The 17,739-nt window shown below is 40.5% G+C and overlaps 1 long non-coding RNA gene across 1 annotated transcript in view; it reads left to right on the plus strand.

The window, feature by feature from the left end:
- Window positions 1-17,739, plus strand: part of LOC107506940 — a 102,330-nt gene that overhangs the window by 19,362 nt on the left and 65,229 nt on the right. Inside the window, exon 2 of the long non-coding RNA XR_001596031.2 lies at window positions 1,012-1,075. This is a non-coding gene — a long non-coding RNA (uncharacterized LOC107506940). The remainder of the gene's footprint in view (window positions 1-1,011; window positions 1,076-17,739) is intronic.

The following is a 17,739-nucleotide window of genomic DNA, read 5'->3' on the forward strand; positions in this document are numbered from 1 at the left end:
ATATAAACATTTACATATTGTTCTTATCACTATTATTTAATTATTTTCAAATGATTTTATTTTTTATCTTCACTGAGGTACATGTTAAGCTATCAATCTAGGTATTTCTATTTTTCTGCACATACCAGAAATGGAGAAATCCTGTCTGATTCTGATGCCCAGAATATATTAAACTGGATAACTAGGAGTCCTTAGAGAATTGAGACTAGGTATATATAGTTCAAAGGCTTTAGATCCCTGAAATGAAAGGTAATATACTTTCTCCTTATTTATTCCCATCTGTACTCTGTACCTCACTGATGCACAGAAATATAATCGAAGTCCGTTTGACCCAGGATAGCCATTAAGAAGTTCTTTTATCCTGTCACATTTAATGTTAGTAGGAATTCCGAAAAGACTTGGCAATACTTACATTAATAGAGTTTAACTATTGTCAAATTCTTCACATATTTGTTGTTAACCTCAGACTTCAGAGAAGCTCAGAAAAGGCATCACAATTTCTATTTAGTAGGAAACTAACACCTGTGGTAGCGTAATGTCTTATCCAGCATTTCATGTCTCGTCCGTGGCAGAACTAAGACTAGAACTCAGATCTCTTGAGTCTCAGAAAAGAAAGAGGTGTACGAAGCTATCATTAGTGGAAGAAAAAAGCAAAAGGATGGTGTTTACTGGTAGCCAAGTTAGTGGAGCTTATAAAGATGAGAACATCTGAATCACAAGGCATTTTACTTAGTGAGATTGCAGAACATCTCAGAAAAAAATAACAAAAATATGTTGGCAAACACAAAAAATTACTCAGAGGATTAATAAAGAATAATTTCAGAGAAACACAAATAATGAGGGGTAACAATGAGAAGGGGTAATATAGGGCAGCACAGAGAAGACTGGTATAGACTTGAGAAAATCTGGATTTTATTTTTGATATCACTTACTGACCTCAAGATCTTCAGCAAATCATTTCATCTTTCTGTGCCTCAGTTTCATCGTACGTTAACCTGCTTATTCTCACAGGGTCCTGTCAGAATCAAATGAGAAAATGAAGATGACTTTCATCATTCTGAAGTGCTAGACAAAGGTAAGAAATTATAGAGCATTACACATAGTAGGTACTTAAACATTTACTGAACGAAAAAGGCTAATTCACCTGGAATTGATTACTGCTATGCACGATGATTTCTAAGGTTATGTGCCAATAATTATTGCTTTAATGGAAATGGCTAAGTGAATTAACCTGCCAGAATTATGGATCTAATAACATTTTAGAAAATTGTTATTATTCTTCAGCCCTGAGATATCTGGGAATGGAATGCAGTAACAAACATGCAAATTCTGGCCGACAGCCTGGGTGTTTTTGCTACTTGATAAAATTGGAATGCTTGAATACAGTTTTTCCATTTGAAAGACACATTACAAAAATCTACCAAGACAAGTTAAGTATGTGTCTCTGGCAAAGGAATTAAACAAATGTAGAGAGTGAGAAACATCAATGCAATGCTAGCTATTTTAGTGCTGTGTTATCACCCACAGAGATTCTTAATGCAGTATGAAAATTCCACGATTATAAATTCCCGTTATATGGCCCACCTTGTAGACTATCAGGGTCTGCATCACTAAGAACAGATTAATTTGAATTTTAAACACTAACCAGTCATCATAAACCATCATATGTACATAAACACATATGTACATATATACACATATTTTAATAAGAAGCAACTGCTATAAGAAAAAACAATATTGCTCTTAATGTAATCCTATAATTTTACCAACAATTAACTCTGTCTCAGAGAACATCTCATCTGTAAAAGGTTTCCTGTGAGATCGAATCACTTTGCTTTATCCTCTGTGCAGTTCTTGCCTATGTTGCCCTATTGCTTTGTGAAGAAAAAACGAGGTGTCACCCACGGGTTGTTGCCTGCTCAGATCAATCTTAGGCCCAAATCTCTGGTTTTTTTGAAAACTTTCTTGGGTACATCATCCTCTAGGCATCTCTGCCCATAGAACATATCAAGTACTTTTCAAGGACAAGTTGACCTCTGGCCTAGGGCACTTCTGTGTTTGAGGGGATTGTTTAGTTTCTCCAAGGGCATGGCTAATGTGTTTTTTAATCTGGAAGTACCTCTCTGTCACTCGGCCTGTGCTGAGTTGCTGCAGCCTGTCTGGATACACTGCGTTCTGACTGTGAGCGGGGCTCTTGATTGGGTTTGGCCACCTGGGCTGCACTCACAAGCCCTGCGTCCTCTCTCTCAGCTGCAGGAGAGATTACTTCATCTTGGCAGTGGCTTTCGAATGCCAGTTTGCTTAACAGAATGAGAAAAATAAAGGCAACTTTATGGTTTTTTTTTTAATTGGAGTAAAATAACATGAAATTTACCATTTCAATCATTTTTAACTGTACAGTTCAGTAGCATTAAGTGCATTCGTAGTGTTGCGCATCTCCACCAACCATTTCCAGAACTTTTTCATCTTCCTTAACTGAGATTTTGTACTCATTAAATAATAAGTCCCCACCTCCAACCCCCAGATCCTAGAATCCATCACTATACTTTCTGTCTCTATGAATTTGGCTACTCTAGGACTCTCATGTAAGAGGAATGAAATAATATTTGTCCTTTTGTGGCTGGCTTATTTCACTTAGCATACTGATCTCAAGGTTCAGCCATGTTGTAGTATGTGTCAGAATTTTATTGCTTTTAAGGTTGAATAATATTCCATTGTGTGGATAGTGGATACATCACATTTTCTTTATTCATTTATCCATCAATGCATATTTGGATTACTTTCAGCTTTTGGCACCTTTTGTGAATAACGCTGCTGTGAACATGGGTGTGGTAATATAGTGGGTTTTTATAAAGTTAAGTATGTTTAAAGATCTGTCCTTCCAACTTTTTTCAGGTGTTAATCTGATCTTTCCTTTGTGAAATAATGATGATAACAGATAGTTTCTTTTTCTTTTTACTTGGCAAAGTAAAATGTTGACAACCTTAAATCAATGTCTTTTTTTTTTTAACTCAACTCATCTGTGAAATACCAAAGCCTAGAAAACAGAAATTTTTCTCAAATGTGGTCGAACATCAGAATCACCTGAGAACTATAGTTCTCAGTAGCCTTTGCTAAACTAATTAAGACCAAGTTTACAGAGGTGAACTCAGATCATGATATTATTTTAAAGCTCCCAAAGTTATTCTGATTTATAGCTAAGATGAGGAATCTCTTAGGGCTTTTCAGAACAATATTTCAAGATGTATCAGTTTGGTCAGTGGTCACAACTCTGCCATCATCAAACCCATCATGGGGTGAATTTCAACCAAATTTCAAGCATGTCCAGGACAAGGAGATTCTGAACTAGCACTGAGGCTACATAAAGATTAAATCAGTTGTCCACAGTGTAATTTTATTTCCAAATCAAAGTTGAAGTCTATGCGGTTCCTCCACAGCTGCTTGCACCTGTTCTATGGAGAAAGGAAAGAAATAGTTTCCATAACTTTTCTCCTTTCTTCCACCTTCTTAGACTTGAACTTGGCTATCTCATGCTTCCAAAACCATATTTGGCTCAAATTATACAATATCCAGCCTCTGATTTTGCTTTGTTTGTAACTACACCCCAGATTGAGAGGGGTTTGCCTTCGTTTACATCCGTATTGATTTTTCTTTTCACAAGTAAATAGCTCTGGAGTCTACGATATGTTCGAAGGATCAATAAATTACATAGAGAAGCATGTCAAAAATGATGAAGAGAGTTGAGTCCCACAAGAATCTTTTGGGTGCCATCCATGGAGTGAACTCATTCATATTCACTCTTCACCTTCACCACCTCCCAAATACCAAACATCAGTTGATGGCATGTGATCAGTGAGGAAGCTCTGAGTTGATTAAGTGCAGTGATATTTTGAGAAAAACAAGACATTCCTCATTATCTGCAAATCCGTGGGTATGAGAAAGAGTGCGAGCTCGCATATTAGCATTTCCACATATGTCTCCCCATCCTCTCTCAACCTCTAGCAAGGCAGCTTGCCTTATTAGTAACATGTTTGGGATTAACAGCTTTGCTATTGTGTTAGTGTCTCTGTCATTACTTGGGGAGGGAAACTGGCAAGTGCTAAGCCAGTTACTAACAAACCTAAAACAGCACCAGGATGGAATTCTCACACAGCCACCAACCCCAGAGCCAAAACTTCCCCAGCTATAAGTGAGGTATGTGTGCCTTTAATAAAACAGGTTTTATAATTAGGGTAGGGAAATTTTTAAACGTGCTAAAACGCTCATATCACATTAAAAAGAAATGCCATTCAGATATTTACAAAGTAATGGAATCCCATTCCCATCTGCTCCAGCTTCCTTTCAACACCTCTCCCTTAGCAGTGCCAAAAGGAGAAAAATTCTAGGCTTGCAGTGTGACTTGTAGGAGAGCCAGCCTGGAGTGTTGGATTGGGAGGGGCTAGACCTTGAAAGTGACTGGAAGTATTAAAAGTGTCTGGTGGGGGCAAAGAGGACCCATGGGCTCAAGGAATTGTAAAGTTGACCTGCAATGAGCTGGCTTTCTGTAACCATGAACGCTGGCCAAAATCTCTGGCCAGCACAGGGCCCAAAGGAGGAAGCTGAAGAGTAGAAGCTGGGCCAACCGTGTTTGTGCCTCAGTTCCTTCTGATGGATACAATCATTCTGGAAGCAGTACCATCCATGGGTCATTTTCTCTTCAACCACTTTAGATTGTGGAGTTGAGAGCAGGAGACACAAGTGCTAGAGAGAAACTCACCCACTGTTCTTGGCACAAACCCAGTTTCCTCATCTTGGTTGTCACGTGGCGCTGCCTTGGACTTGCAAAGAATAGAATGCTCTTTTCCCACTGATAGCCTTCCTCACCCGTCACCAGCTCTGCATCACAGAGGTGGAAACTGAGAGTCTGAAAAACAAAAGTTCCCCAGACCACTTTAACACTAAATTCAAGAATCAAGCAAGGAATTTACCCTCCATTACTAGTTAAAGTTTCCAGTTTCAAATTAGTCTGCCTTCAGCAAGGTTTCTCAGAACCTCCCCAGCTGTCGATAGAATGAATACTGACTGCGTGTCATGGTGATGTGGACCTCTCTGCCCCTCCGTTTCTTCCACTACTTTCTCCTTGAAGCAAAATATCCTTATATTAATAGAATGAGATTTACATTCAACACCCTCAAGGTCAACATCAAGAAGGAACCCCGTGGCTGACCTGAGACACCTATGCCAGCGAGCTTGTGATGATGCTGGTAGCCGTGGGGTCAGAATGGTGAGGGAAGCTATGCCATGGAAAAAGAGAAAGAGGGAAAAAAAGGCTTGGAAAGCGAACTTTACTCACTTCATAATTTTGCTGGAAGCAAATCCTATTTTTAATTTCTAGATCTGGTGATGAAACTTTGTGGACCAGAAATTTCAGCACAAGGTCTGACAGGGTTTTCTCTAATTTGTGGGGTTTCTCATCTGAAAAGTCTTGCAAAGCAATAATGACACAATCATACCAAGTGACATATTTAACAAATCACTTCAGTGAAAAGAATAGACATGTGTGAAATGAGGGCAGACCTACAAAGTCTAGGACATGCCATTGCACTTTGGAACTCAGCAAGTGTGTCCTAGTGCATAGGACTTCAGATTCTGTTCAGTTCACAGCCAGACTTGAAGGCAACTTGCCTTGTGATGTGCCAGCTTGCTCTGTTTCTGCTCTCCATGTCTCTTTTCTGCCAGTGCTCTCCCTTGGGGAAGGTGGGATGGTCTCCTCTGGATTTAGGTTAACGTGAGTCAAATTCAGCATGGCCCCTTTGGTTTCCAATCTGCTACCCTCCCAGAAGTCCTTGGATCCACTCCGCATCTTTAATTAGCCTGGTCAGTGAGTCCATATTTGAGCTTTGCCTCTGCTTGCTGCAGCGTGTCAATGTGAGAAATACACAGTGATGTCTGTATCTGGAAAAGAGGGTCAATTAGAGCTCTGAGGTAGACCCCCAAGGGGCCCTGGTACCTGCAGGCAGAGATCCTGCGATCAAGAGGTGGTCTGGGCCATCCCACAACCAAGACCATGGATGTGTCACACAAAACCTCAGCAGGACTGAAGACTGCTATTGAGTGTCACTTAGTCTGGATACTGCTGTGATTCTGATGTATAGGGCATTGTCTCAAAGGAAGCAACAGCCCTGTAAAAGGCCAGAAGTTAAATATTTTAGGTTTTGTGGGCCATATGGTCTCTTTTGTAACTACTCAACTCTGCCATTGTAGGGCACGAGCAGCCATAGCCAATATGTAAATGATGGGCATTGTGTGTTCCAATAAAGCTTTATTTACAAAAACAGATAATGGGATGGTTTTCATCCATGAGCTATAATTTCTTGACCTCTCCCTTTGAAGTTGTCATATAATCTTTGGTGATTGAGTTCTACAGAAAAGTATGTGTGCTGTTATTTTTACATTATACATGTATTTGCATTGTGTATTAGTCTGTTGGGTGCCTTAGTACACTTTTTATTCCTAAACTCTCCCTTCCTCTCTTCCTCCATCCTTCTCTCTCCCTTTCTCTCTCTCCCCTTCTCCCTCTTTCTCTCTTTCTGCCCCCACCCTATTTTCTTTCCACACAATCTCAGTTCTTTCCTAGTTTTTGCCAGTTGTAGTGAGACCCTAGAGCACTGCATAACGTACATTTATTCATGCCCTGATATTATAACAGTACTTACTCTAGTAGTTTTCAATTTTTTTTTGACCATGGCCCATAGTAGGAAATACATAAATACATTTCTACATCATGTCTCAGTATATACCTACGATCAAGATAGACGCCTCACAAAACAATATCTATCTTTACTATGTGCATTTTTTTCTTTTCTTTTTATCATGTTCTATTCTGTTTCATTGATTTAATGGTGATTGTAACCACCAGATTTATGTCACAACCCACTCATAGGTGGGTCCTATAGTTTGAAAACAGTGACCTGAACTTAATCAGTGTGCTCACACAACCAGCTTCCCCTCTGTACCCACCCTCCATGCTTGAGAAGAAAAAACTTTAGCAGGTGCATCTGGAGTCTGGAGCCCTGGACAAGTAACAGTTTTGACCTTCCCAGTCTCATCTTTATAAACTTTGAATATTTATCTTATCAAAATAAAATACACCTAGTTTGCCCACGCAGAATTCAGTTTCAGAGGGAAGACAGCTTAAGTGGATTTAAGAAAATCGATAAATTATAGGAGGTTTGAGTGGAGAAACAGCTAAATTGAAGCTGACTTCACCACACTGCCTCCTCTCCCTCCTTCCCACCCTATTGTCCTTGTCCTCCTCCTTTCTCCCTCCCTCCTTCCCTTCCTCCCTCCTTTTACCCTCCCTCCCTCCTTCCCACCCTCCCTCCCTTCCTCTTTCTCCCTCCCTCCCTCTCTTTCTTCCATGTGTGTCCATCTCTCAGATTTTACTCGAAGTGTGAAATCTATTTCATGAATGTGTATGTGTGTGTTTCACCCAGGCCCTGTGCCCTGGAATCTCCCCTCAGGTAGGAGCCGGCAAGATTTAAAACTGGCATCAGCAGCCTTAACACATGGCCACATCCACAGACCACTCAGACCACAGTGTGCAAGGGCCTGTGAGGATGAAGAGGGGAAGCTACTCTCCAAACCCCCTGGGAGGGAGGCCATGGCCTTAGTTCCCTCAGGACTTGCTCCACATCCCCCTGCTCTAGTGCCAGACGGAAGAATTATGAAGGCAAAGGACTAGAGTTCCAAGCAGAGCTCAGAAGCCTCCAAGAAGCTTCTCATTTCTCCAAAGGGTAGTAGTTCTCCCTTTTCCCAGAAAATCACTGTGTCACTTCCCCATCCCCCAGGAGCAGATCTCCCTGTGCAATCCTTTCTCTTCCACCTGGAAAAAGGAAATGTTTTGCCTCTGGGAGGAAGAAGGTAGAGAAGGCAGGGGGTCCCCGAGGGCCCCTTCTGACATCCAGGCCCTGTTAACAGCTTTGGGGAAGGAATGCCTGTGAGCAGGTAGCCCCTGGCAGAACGGGATATCCACGGAGCACAGCCACTACACTGCTTGACCCTGGTCTCTGAATTAAACCATTTATACTAAAAAGTTGTCCATTGTTTCTCAGAAATTTAAGTTTAACTGGGCATCTATAATTTTATTTGCTAAATCTGATATTCCTACTCTGATATCTGCAAGAAAATGGAGGGAGGGATGCTTGTAATTGTAAAAGAAAACTACTCTGTTCATTTGGGGGCCAGGGATGGCACAAACGCCAGAACCATTTCTGAAGGGCTTAGAAGAACCTTCTTGGAGCCATGAACAATGTTGCTATAGTACCTTGCTTGGGAAGACAATCAGAACCAAGGAAAATATTGGGACTCCCTCTTTCTTCTTTTCTCCTCACATTTGGTGATCATATCACTTGTTGTCCTCTGCCCTTTGGAGGTATACTTCTTTGAGTAAAAAGTACATCGGGGCAAAAGGTGAAAACTAGGATTGTTCCAGGCAAGCCAGGCTCTACGTTCATTCTGAGTAACCACCAAATTTAATTTATGACAATGCACTGTTTTCTGAGTTGTCAGCTTCTTTAAGGAAGGAACCTCTGAATAATTCTTTGTTGGATGGAACTGAAAAGCACTTAACTCCCTCCCCCTCTCCACCATGTTTTGTTCTGGGTTCGTGGGTAGTAAGATGTTTATCTGCCCAAATGCAACTGGGTTATAAGTTCAGACTTTATTTTTACCCATGAGGAATCCTGTAAAGAGAGGGTTCTATCCAGAAACCAATTTCTAAAACAAATACGCCTGAAGAATTGAGCATTTTAAAGCTCTCTGCAGGAGCTGAATTACATCAATTTAACCAGTGGTTCTGAGGGCAGAAATACACTCTTGAGCACCAGTAGGCTATTGCACTGAGCCACACGACTCATCTCCTGAAGGGCCAAAAGAAGAAGCCAACCCAAGACAGTCAATAAATGATTATTTCTCCCAGATCCCCAGTCATGTGGTTGAATGTATCTGCTTCTCACCCCCAAACTTCTTGTTTTGTCCCCATAAACTTAATGTGTTTAAGGGCTCAGTCTCTACAACGTTTTCCTTTCTGGTAGGGATTTCGAAGAGAAAGCAGCAGGTAATCAAGTCATCACTATCCTTTTGTTGTCATCAAACTCTATCACCCTTGGCAGGGACCCCTCCCATGCCATGGGGCTGACCAGCCTCTTATGCAAACAGCACCAGGCCCCTAATGAGATCCTGAAAGAGCATCGCCTGCTTCCAGTTAGACACACATGGGCCCTTTTCAACACTCAGACAGACCGCATTTCCTTGTGGTGTTCCAAACCTAGAGCGCCTTGTCATCGGGTACCCAATGGAGTGGGGGAATGCACCTTTTTCATAGGTTTGTTTGTTAAGGTAAACATTCCGAAGGTTCAGTTGGACCAAGTTATCAAACCCATTTTATCCTGAGTAAGTCGTAAGGGGGATAAAGTTGCTAAGTTCGAAGGCGAAAACCTAAGGCTAGGGTAGGGGGCAGGGCTAAAGGGATAGACACCCAAAATGCTGATAAAGGCTATAATTTGAAAGATATATTCTTACTCCCAGACTTTTTCAGATGTGTTAGGCTTTAAACGTGTTAGAGTTTATGGTGGGAAACTGCGTGCTTTGAAAAAGCCTGAATATTATAATAATTGCATCATTTTTTCCCTCTAGTATAATTCAGCTTTTTAAGAAAAGTGACATCAGAAGGCACCAGCTATATCTCACATTAAGGTGGTATTAGCGGCTGTTCGTGGCTGAAAGGCAAGCCTTTTTTAGGCTAATCAGAGTTCATTCTATTGAAAATGAGTCTCCCCTCATTTCCTTGAAAGTTTTCATGGTGATTTAAAAATCAGAATTAGGAATGCTAGATTTTAACTAACATATAGGAGGAACGGGAAGGGAGAGGGAAGACCAGACTCAGTGATGGCCAGAGAGAGCGAAGTACACCCCTTGGCCACATGGGCCTGAGGACAATCTCATACTTATTGCCTAATCACAGCCAACACAGGTTGCTTTTATGTTTTGGTTTTTGTTATTGTTGTATTTGATCTTGTTTTCTTAATGTATTTGTTGCTAAGGGAGGTGCATTTTTTACATAAAAGCCTACACGCATGACTTGTTTCTCTTGAAAATGCAAAATATCTGTTAACCCCCTCCTGCATGGTGACAATATTTCGGCACTGAGTAAATACTGCCTTTTATAGGACTTAAACAAATCCTCTGCTGCACACCGAAGCTATTTGGTGTCCACAGTGTCTGGTCTGCCTGAGTCCTTTTCACTCTGTATTACTATTTTTTTTTTTTTTTTACTTTTTAAAAATATGTAATTTATTGGAGTAACATTGGTTAATAACATTATATAAATTTCAGGTGTACAACTTTGTAATATGACATCCGTATTCTCTATTGTGTGCTCTCCACCCAGAGTCTCGCCTTTTCATTGTCACCGTGTATGTGACCCCCTTTACCGTCTCTGCCCTCCTCCCACCTCCCTTCCCCTCTGGTAACCGCTATTCTGTTGTTTGTATCTATGACTTGTTTGTTCGTTTTGTTTCTTTGTTGCTCTTTGTTTTATATCTCACCTATGAGTGAAATCATATAATTTTTGTCCTTTTCCATCTGACTTATTTCACTTAGCGTGATTTTCAAAAGTTCCATCCAGGTTGTTGCAAATGGTGATATTCCTTCTTTTTATGGCTGACGAGTATTCCACCGTGTATATATACTGCATCTTCTTTATATAATCATCTGTTGAAGGACCTTTAGGTTGTTTTTATATCTTGGCTATTGTGAACAATGCTGCAGTGAACATGGGGCTGCATAAATCTTTATGTGTAAATGTTTTCAAATTTTGGGGATAGATACCCAGAAGAAGGATAGCTCTATTCTTAATTTTTTGAGGAACTTCCATACTCTATTACTTCTTAATGCCAAAGCCAAATACCAGTTGCCAGTACTTGAGCTACTCATTTTCTTATACTCAGAAGCTTCCATTGTTTATGTTGCCTGCCTGGTCTCTATGAACATTTAAGCTTTCCATCTTTAGTGCAGGGTGATTAGATTTGTCCCCAAATATCTGGCTCAGGTACGCCTTCAGTTTCGCCGTTGCTACTCATCACTTTGGGTTAGCTGATTCCTACCATGATCTGCAGCTTCACTGCAGACGCTTTTGAGAAAGAGAATGCAGTATTAATTTCCTAATATTTCATAAATAAGGATTAAATCAGATCACTCTGCCAACTTATCTCCAAGAAGAACCATTTCTCCCATGAGGAATGGGATTGAGTAGTATTATACCTGGCAGAATTTCCAGCATGGCCGGTAAAATAATTTTACATCTGTTTTTAAGTAAAGTGTCTCCAAGTAAATGCTACAGGAGACAGATCTGGAGTACAAAGTGGAGGTGGTATACCCTATAACACAGGAGGTGTTAAGGTGCTGGATCTTAGGGAACTCAAAGAATAATGGCCCTTGCACAAATTCAGAATAAATGACAGGTAGATACAGGCGTTGGATAAGTAGAAATCCAGCTATCAACTTTTTAATGGTTAAAGGTAGGTTAAAGAATGTAGCTTGAATGAGAGGCCAAATGGGCTTGCTAATGCTCTGTGGAACCAAATCTAACCTCTCCACCCTAAATCACAGGCCTCATCCCCAGGGGTAGGCCCCTTACTCATGTATCCAAACAGATGGATGTATTCTTCTGCAAACAAGTGAGTCCAGAGAAAGAAGAAAGGCCTGAGCCTATGCTCATTTCTCTCCCAAATCTCAATCAGTTAATTTACCGCTCATTTGGGAATGGGGCATGGGTGGGAGGAAAGCTGTGGGGTTTGCTTTATCTGGAATCCCACTCATGGGTTTACTAGAGTGGAGAATGAGTGTTCCCTCCAACAATAATCTGCAGGCTGAGTAATGCTAACCCTATAGAAATATAGTCTTTTCCTCTTAGAAATAGGAGCCCAACATTCTGGTCCAAGTAGGGTTATAGAAGAGCAAGCGTAGGTATGGGGAACCATGGGATTAAGAAAGATAAGCTTGGGAAATAAATTGGACATCCAGTGTCTCAATGGGTATAGACTATGAGACTAATAAGAAAGATCCAGAGGGTTCTGGAGTGCAGAGGGGAGCAGGAGCTTTTTACTTTGAGGTACTTTAAAGAACTTCTTGTTGAGAACCTACAGTCTCTCCCCTGAGGAGCCTTTGAGAGGATTTGGACATTTGGTTTATTGCAGCCCCCATAATGGACATAGTTCTTTATTTTATACCTAATACGTGCACACTAAAATGTTTGGTAGATTGAATTAAAGAGGGTTTTCTAAAGATTACTATGATAAGGAAAGGTTTACCAAAAAATAATAATCTACTGGCTTAACTCTTCTAAGGAATATGTACATTTTAAAAGAGGACCTTGTACCAAATTAATCTGTAATCTATAGAGTACGCAGAACGTGTTTGGACCAAAAGCTCTTAAGGGGAGCTTTAATTTTCTCTAACGTTTATACATTTCCCAGAGCCCAGGGTTTGGAGTTTAGTATCCCACTCAGTTAAGTTCCTACCACAGTCTGAATTTTATGGTTTCTAGGGAATACTTGTCTTTCTCTTATTTTTGCCTTTGGTCTTCATATAAATATCTAGAGCTCTCATTAGGAATTAGAAATACATATTTATGACACTGACTCCTACCTGAAGGATTAATTAGGAAATTTAATGTTTGGTATAGCAATTGAGACAAAAAGTATGGCCACTCCCCCCGCTCCCCAAACTCAAATCTCCTTACATAAATTATAGAATCCATGATAAATGCCTTATGCGGCAATTGTAAAACCAATGGAATGTGATGCAGCAAGGATGGATTTCATATTTATTTTGACTTTTGTATCGAGTGGATGGAGAATTGCGGATGTCAGGAAAGTCCCTCGTTGAGAGTCACAGTGCACGGGGCTGTGATCAGTGACAACTGCCTCAGCCAGGACCAGTGACCACGTGGGTTCCCACTTCATGACCAGGGTCACCAGGGAGACATTTCTCATTGGATCAGCTTATTGTAAATATCAGGTTTCAGCCTTTGAGCATATATTGCCGGTTTTCAGTTACTTGTACTTTAGAACATCTGCTTTTTCATAGCTAAGAAAAGTAATGAAGAAGAGGAAAGAAGAAAGAAAGAAATGTCTTAAGGAAGTGTTTAAAAGTCGAGCCAATAGATTTGGCAGTTCTCATTCGTGGCAGGAGTAACAGGCATCACAGGGGCAGTGTGACTTCAATAATAAAGAATAAACGCTTTAATATTATTAAAGACATCATAGCAGGTTTTATAGCAAACTTCATAATAAAGTTAGATGTTTCAGTATCAAAAAGGCACACACATTGCTTTAATGGTATCTACATGTTATGGATTGTAACGGCCTGTTATGACATCATCTGTTAGGAATTTACTATGAATACTTAGGGAGGGGGGCTTCAAACAAGCTCCTTCTAATAAGATTCCATGGAGTGTAACTATATCTAATGACAATTGGTCAATTATGAATAAAGCGTTTTCAAAGAGAACCGCTCTATTAAAACGTTAATGGGGCTTAGCAAGAAGTCTCCATTTGTTGCCTGCTGTTCTCATCTGAAAAGCCACACTCTAATGTGACTTTTCCCCGCTCCCAGGGACTGCATAGTTCAGAAGGCAGTTGGGGATCATTTTGGCTGCAGACAAGGTTTCTAGTTCAATAGCAGAAACAACTTTGTGGGCGATGTTTGAGGCCTCGTATGATTCAGATGGGCTGTACGTTTTTAAGCTCCTTCCAGCCTGATCCATTCTGTTTGTCTCTCTGCTTTTGGATTTCTTGAGAGGTATTTGATTGAAATAGAATCCAGTGACCTGAAGCTCTGAAAAGAAATGTTTCTTAGCTGGTGACAGACAAGTTGGCTACCCTCAGAAAAAGTATTTTCTTTAATTCTGGAAATGGTATGGGGTCTCAAACTTACTGCCCTTGGGCATAAGCCAGCTCATAGATTTGTTTTTTTTTGACAAGTGCAATGCTTAAAAGACATGGGTTTGAGTGCCTTTAGGTGGGGCATGCCCTCTCCAGTTTACAATGAGCTTCACAATTTCCTATTGCCATAGATCTAGCACATCATAAATTACCTGTTACCTGCCAGCCCTCTATAAAATTGAAGTTTGAGAGCTTGGTGGCGCATAGTATGTGGCTCCTTCCTGCTCCCTGTGCCCTAGATTTGACTTGATGTCTCTCACCGACGCTTCCCACAGCTGGGCCTTGTTGCTCACAAAGAGTTTCTACTGAAACCAGAGTCATAAAGACTGGATTAAGAGCAAAGTCCAGGGAATCTGAGAGTTTGCAAGAAAACTTAAGCATTTGGGACACTCCAGGCCCAGATGATCAACCTGAGACACAGAGAGGGGAAATGCCTTGGAAAGGTCTTCTGATTCCCTATCCTGGTGTACCGCATCCGCACTCCCACACAGCTGGCCTGAACCACATTCCCAAAGAGTCATCCTTTCCAAAGTTGCCATCCACACACACAGGGTGGCACCAGCTGTGCAGCCAGACCCCTCCTACACTGTATACTCCTGTGTCCGGTGAAATAGAAGTCAGGACCAATGTGTTCACACTGAGCCCACTAAAGCTTAAAGAAAAGTGCTTCTCCACTGATGGCAGAGATCTTGAGGCTAGCGATGGATTGAGTTTTAAAACAAATCCCAGGAGTCGGTTTTTCAGATGAATTAGATTATCTGAGTCCCAGTCCTTTCTTTGTTCAGAACACACCAAAACTTTCCTTCAGGGCTGGTCTTGGGAACAGGCAGAATGCTGTGGGTTCTTTAAGGTATGGTAAGTTCTCACTTAATAATTGTTGATAGATTCTGAGACTTTAGGCAAAACAACGTATAATAAAACCAATTTTACTATAGGCTAATCGATATAAACAAGAGTTAAGTTTCTATATCATCTCGTCAACATTATAACAAAACGACATTATTTGAGAACCTGCTATATCTTGAGCCATGTCAGGAATGCTTCATTCACCCCAAAATCGCCTAGTAGCAAAACCCTCTCATCTCAACCAAGGAAAAATTATGTGAAATTCAATAAGTAATTCGTTCATATGAGCTAAACATTGTCCCCTTTAAGCATTGCCCTGTATGAGGAAGAAAAAAATAATTCCTGGAAGAGGAGTGCTTCTCGAGGCTGGTTGGTTCAATGATCTTTCTTCATGAGCAGAAGGGACTGAGGGCAGGGACAACCTTGAGCATTAATGGGAGGCAGGAAAACAAATGAAGGAAGTGTTGAGGGGGAGAGAGAATGGCTTACAGAGAAGCTGGTGGTGAAGAAGCCATTGAAGGAGATATTCAAAAGAAGCCAGTTGCATCATATAACTCTCGGGGCATCTATGAGTAAGATTATATGATTGGGGCCACTGGACCTGCTCCATCAGGGGTCGACTGTGGCCTCTCACTTATCCTTTAAATTCTTAGCCCTCAATTCATGCCAAAGTTTTTAGCAAATACCTCGAGAAAGGTGGAAGAAATAATATAAGTATACCAAGTGCTCGTTCAGTGACTGGCACAGGAGCTCAATTAAGTGTTTGTGGAATAAACAAATCAAATATTTATAGTGTGTACCTGGGCAGTCATCTCTCCAAGTAAAGCCTTCTAGCCTGGTCTTTAGAGTACTTGACCAAGGCTTTGGTATCTGTGAAATAGACTGTAGTTCCAAGAGATGTGGAATAAAATGGACCTGGAATCAGAAGATCTCAGATTCCTCATCTGTCAAATAGCAACATGCAGATTACTTAGATACCGTGTCTGCCTATCTCAGAAAGGTGCTATTTGACTCTGAAATGAGAGATTATATGTAGATAGAAAAAGGAGTTAGTTTATAACTCTTCCATTTGAACCCTCCCTGGTATGTATCACTCAGAAGTCAGATAAGATTCTCAAAAATAATTGAAAGGGAAAATAGATTGCCCAGCAGAATTGGAGTGACATCATAGGTGGAGGTATAGCATGAAATGTAACTTTCTAATCAAGGTGGGGAACTTTGAGAGGTCACAGGCCACCTGGGTTGTAGTTTCCATCAGTTTATAGATATGGTACAAATGCTACCTATAGAACCTGACTGCCATTATAGTTTTCTGAGAGTGAAAATAAGGCCTAGGGTGAATAAGAGGCTTTCTGTTATTACAGGCTGGGCCTGGAGTGGAATAGACTCAAACCAAAATTGCAGGGAAGATGTCAAGGAGTAGACCCAAGAAGTGTGTGCGTGTGTGTGTGTGTTGAAGGATAAGGAGGAAGGTAACCCATCAGCTAATCATTTGGCAGAAATAAAAGGGAAATGAGAACTGCTCAAAGATTTGAGATCTACAAAAGGTGAAAAGATTATTAGCAGCAAAAGTTGAGAAAGTTTGGAAAGAAAAAAGTAAGCTGAAAACATCTTTAGAATAAAATGAACATATCTTGTTTGATTTTTGTTTTTCATTTGTTCATTGCTGTGGTAGAATATTATATGCATTCAATGGAATTTTGTATTAGCAAAGTGTTGAATGAATCAAAATTTCCACATGGGCCAATGCCTCATGCATTAGGGCATTTATGGGGTGAGGGTCAGAAATATGTACCAAAAAAGGCCTATTTCTTAGTTCACAGTTTTATCTTCCCCATCATTTCTGTTATGGAGCCAAAGTTCCCTCAGATTTGGAATGCTTTCCTCACTTATGTACATATATATATATATATATATATATATATATATATATATATATGCATATATATATAAAACATAAATTAATGAAACTCTTTCCAGTCACATAATTCCAGGAATTTTTTATGCCTTTGTTATTAGTCTTTTGATAAAATTTTCTAATTAAGTCAGTGTGACACTCAGCCAAAAAACAGAATTACTTCCAAATATCCTCACATGTTCCTTTTTGTGCACAGTTTACCCTGAAAGCAAGACAAAGAAATCAGTTTTAGTTGCCATTAGGGGGATTTAGGTTAGACTGGGAGAAGAACTCCCAGACTGCAGGAACCGGGCTGAATTGCCATGTGATAAATTTAAAATCTCCATCTCTAGATAATTTTAGAAAAAAATAAGATAACCGGTCAGTCACCTGTAGGGTTGCCTCATTGAAAATAATCATATCCAGGAAAACCTTCTGTGCTTGACTAATTTTAGTGACCTTTCAAACCTATGCTTCTATACCATCCCATGACTTGGCTCAGAGAAATACATATTTTCATCGAGAAATATGGAGCCCAATCCCCGGTCTGGGAAACTGATTCCTCACCAGCACTGAGATGGGCCCTATAATTCATGATGTTCCATGTGGTCCTCCTGAGGTCCATCTATCACCACGCTGGCCAGAGCCGATTGCAGTGGGGTGCCTACCCAATCCAGGAGATGCCAACTACATTCTCTCTTCTAGGGAATGGCATTGCGACTCAGAGTAGAATAACCGTGGGTAAGAGCACGGATTCTGGAGGTAGGCTGTTTGGATTTAAAACACGTATCTACTACCCATTTCTAGGTGAATTTTTGGACAAGGCACTTAAATTTTCTGCCTCAATTTTGTTATCCCTCTCGGGGGATAAAACTTATAGGTTAGACAGGAGGATTAAATATGTTAATACAACATGCAGATTACTTATATACTGAGTATAGAACATGGTAAGCATCTTCTGAGGGATAGTTAATTTGTGATCTTAGCTGGTCACTTGAACTAAAGACCTGC

The sequence above is a fragment of the Rousettus aegyptiacus genome, unplaced genomic scaffold, assembly GCF_014176215.1.
Source record: "Rousettus aegyptiacus isolate mRouAeg1 unplaced genomic scaffold, mRouAeg1.p scaffold_m13_p_7, whole genome shotgun sequence".
NCBI lineage: Eukaryota > Metazoa > Chordata > Mammalia > Chiroptera > Pteropodidae > Rousettus > Rousettus aegyptiacus.